General features: G+C 38.8%; 1 non-coding gene across 1 annotated transcript; it reads right to left on the reverse strand.

Moving 5' to 3' along the window:
• Positions 1 to 1,473: 1,473 nt before the first annotated feature.
• Trnaa-agc (transfer RNA alanine (anticodon AGC)) lies at positions 1,474 to 1,546 on the reverse strand. Its single transcript has one exon. It is a non-coding gene; the product is annotated as a tRNA-Ala (tRNA).
• Positions 1,547 to 4,272: the final 2,726 nt, after the last annotated feature.

The following is a 4,272-nucleotide window of genomic DNA, read 5'->3' on the forward strand; positions in this document are numbered from 1 at the left end:
TATATATATATATATATATATATATATATATATGTGTGTGTGTGTGTGTGTGTGTGTGTGTGTGTGTCCGTGCGTGCGTGTGTGTGTATGTATCTATGTATGTATGCATGTTTTTGTGTGTCTGGGGTTGTCCCCTCCACCATCACTTGACAACCGATGTTGGTGTGTTTGTGACCCCGCAACTTAGCGGTGCTCTACCATGACCGGAGTCAAATGACTGAAACAAGTAAAAAGAATAAAAGAATGTGTGTGTGTGTGTGTGTGTGTGTGTGTGAGTGTGTGTGTGTCTGAGTGTGTGTGTGTGTGTGTGTGTGTATGTATATACGCATCCACTACCCTTCGATCTTAGCTAAAATGCTACTTATATATATGTATGTACATATGCATACGTATGTGTATGGGTGTGTGTGTGTGTGTGTGTGTGAGTGTGTGTGTGTGCTTATCCGCTCATCGCTTGACAAGCGGTGTTTGTTTGTCCACGTTCCAATTACCTAGCGGTTCGGCAAAAGGTACTCAAATAATATGTGCAGGACTTAAAATTAAGTACCTTTCCTTTTAAAGCATGCAACATATACTATCGGTTGTCGAGTGGTGGTGGGGGACAAACGCCACGCCTGGCTCTCCGCCAGTAACGACGACAAGTGTTCCTGTGGTTTCGATCAACTGATTAGCCCACTCGTGAAATTAACGTGCAAATGGCTGAGTATTCCGCAGATACGAGTACCCTCAACATAGTTCCCAAGGACATTCAACGGGTCAAAGTGAATATGACAAGGCTGGCCCATTGGATTATAGGAACGAATCATTTTTACCAGCTGAGATGACTAGAGTAGCGAGAAGTAAAGTGTCTTGCTGAGGGACATAACGCGCCGCTGCGAATCGAACTAGCGACTTTACGATCGTGTGTCAGCAAGTCAGAAGCTTTCAAATAGCGACAAACATAAACGCAAAGAGAACCAGACATAAACATATACACATATACATACGATAGGCTTCTTTTATTTTCCATCTACCAAATCTAGTCTACAGATTGGGAATCAACTTCTTCATCACAGAATCAACTTCTTCATCATGTGATTGGGAATCAACTTCTTCATCACAGAATCACCCCCAGGCCTGAAGTAAAAATAAAACTTAGTAATTGCTAACGAAAAGCCGACGTATCGATCCCAGAATCTGGTAGTTGTAAAGAGAAAAAAAAAAATAGGAAATAAATATTTATTTCTTCATTGCCCACAAGAGGCTAAACATAGAAGGGACAAACAAGGACAGACAAAGGGATTACATCGACCCAGTGCGTAACTGGTACTTACTTAATCGACCCAGAAAAGATGAAAGGTAAAGTCAACCTCGGCGGAATTTGAACTCAGAACGTAGCGGCAGACGAAATATAGGAAATAAATATTGAAAACAAAGGTCATGAAACAAAATATACAAAAAAAAAAAAGAAATCTCTAGTAGAAAACGGGAAGTTGGAGAATCCGGGCATCGATCCCGGTACCTCTCGCATGCTAAGCGAGCGCTCTACCATCTGAGCTAATTCCCCACAACAACAATATTTGCTAATCTAACCATTATATAGTCTATGCACGTAGGGTTCTTTCATATAGTTCTGTTAGCTTTATTTTTATCTACTTATTGTTTGCTTGTCACTCGTAATTACATCTTAAATAACTAATTGTCATTGCTATTAATATACTTCTAACATTTATAATCGTTTCCATATTAACACTAAACTCGTTATCATAAAACATATAATATTGCGCCAAATTTCATCCACGTGACAGCATGCTAAGCTTTCCAAGAAACTTCTTCTGTCTGTCTATCATGCGGCGATTTTCTACTGCATAACTCACGAATTTCTAAATATGTAATTTTATCAGAATATCTGGTGAATATTTATTCCTAAATACATTACAGACGAATAGATTCTGTTGAATAATTTTTAGTAAATGTATTAAATTTCCTTATTTCTTTATACATGGTTTAATTCGTGTTGTGATATAATTGAAATTTTATTCGATAAGCTATAAAGAGTTACCTCCCTTAACTGTTTTTTTTTGTTTTTGAACGCTCGTCTTATTTGATATCAACAAATTTGAAGCCTTGTTACACGATTACCTGTATAGTTTAGTATATACATATACACCCTGACATAATCATTAGTATTTATGCACAACATTATACATGCACATCCACGTAACATATATCTAAGCATAGATTCATATGCATGCAAACATACATACATGCACTCTTGTAGATATCCATGTATCATAATTGCGTGCCAACATGCATGCACGCGTACATAAATACATATAAATATACATGTATACATGCACACTACTATAAATACATTGATGCATGCTACATGCATACAAGCCTGCATGCATACATACATACATACATACATACAGGCATAGATACATAGATACATGCATATATATACCTATGAGTACAAAAATGCATGCTACATGCATACACAAATACATACATACATACATACATACATACATATATACTTATACATATTTACATACATAGGCTCAGCAACACAGACACGCACACACACACACACACACGTGAACGCACGCACGTACTTATGTATATACATATGTATACGCTCACATATTTTAACACTTACATAGTTGTATATGCTTACGCATGTACACGTACATAGAGCAGCCCCTCTTAGTCTCACTCCCACTTCTTCTGTTTTCTCCTATCTATCTATCTGCCTCTCCCCCCGGCTCCAAACTGCCTGTCACACGCATTCCTTCACTGTTGTAGTCTTTGTCTGTCTGTCTGTCTGTCTGTCTGTCTTTCTCTTTCTTGGTGTCTCTCTCCTTCTCTCTCTCTATTTACCGGCACTTTCTGTTTCTTCTGTTTCTTTACGCTCTCTATCTTTTTCTCACACCACACGCGCGCGCACACACAGACTCGTACGCCACGCACGCGCACGCACGCGATGCATCAGATCTTGTCTTAGTATTTAGTAATTAAAAGGTTACATTGGGTACCTACCTAAATAAATACCTAATTAAATACATACAGACATGCATCCTTCCGTTCATCCATTCATTCGTCTATACATAAATGCGTACATACAACCATCCAAACGTTCATCTACTTAACCACCTGTCCATCTATTTATCCATCCATAAGTACATACGTATATACCTACCTACCTACCTACCTACCTACCTACCTACCTACCTACCTACCTAGTACCAGGCAGTGACTCTCATAGCTTCTGATCCTAACTGACTGGAAGTGTTATCATGTACATTGTTTTGTATTGGTATAAAAGATGAGCTACAGCAAATATTCTGCTCCATAACATAGAATTGTTTGTCAGTTGTTTGAACTTAACCAGTTGAGCTTGTTTCTTATTCGTTGACAATATATGCTTCTCTGATCACGAGCATAAGTAGTGGGGGAGCATCATAGCCATGTGTTGAGAGGAATTCTTTCTGGTTTGGATAATTCACCTTTGGAAACATGGGTGTTTTGTTGAACATCCTTAAACAACCTTTATTCAAGGACCTTTTAAGCGGGATGGGCTATTCGACCTGAAGAAAATTCTAATTGGAGCCCACCTGCAAGGTCATGCACTGTTTATCTTGATATGAGATCAACATGTCGCGCACATATGGTTGTGATGCATGTGCCTGGTGTACTCTTATCAGACGGGTAGTCATGATGGGTATACTGGGCTTCGTATATTTTACCCCAGTGTTACTTTGATGGCATGCATTGCTCTCATACATACATGCACGCTTCATTGTTCTCTTAAAGCAGCACGGTTGTGGATTTAGATTCCAGCTGGGTATCTAAACTCTTTTTTATGGATATAGTAACACAGGCGGTAGGGGGTTCTTGCGGCAGATATTCAGAGAGCTTACTGCGCATGTTGACACAAGGCCTCTAGATCATTATGGGACTTTTCATTGAGTGTTTTGCCTTTCTCGGTTACGGCCGTCTACAATACGCAGCACATTGTACAGATGTTAAAAATCAAGCGATGCTTACGTCTGAACCTTTTAAAAGTGAAATCAGAAAAGAAAAATGCCTTGCACAGTGCTAATGCGACTCTCTAAGCAGATAATTATTCAACTATACAACCATCCATTCACCCATTTATCCATACAAACAAGAATACGTACATACAAGTCACTTGACTGACCCAACTATGTATCTACTTACTTTCTATCAAGGCACCTTATCATTTTATCTCCCAATTTACTGAACGCTTTACCCGTCCAAATATCTTTT

Source organism: Octopus bimaculoides, chromosome 11 (assembly GCF_001194135.2).
Source record: "Octopus bimaculoides isolate UCB-OBI-ISO-001 chromosome 11, ASM119413v2, whole genome shotgun sequence".
Lineage (NCBI taxonomy): Eukaryota > Metazoa > Mollusca > Cephalopoda > Octopoda > Octopodidae > Octopus > Octopus bimaculoides.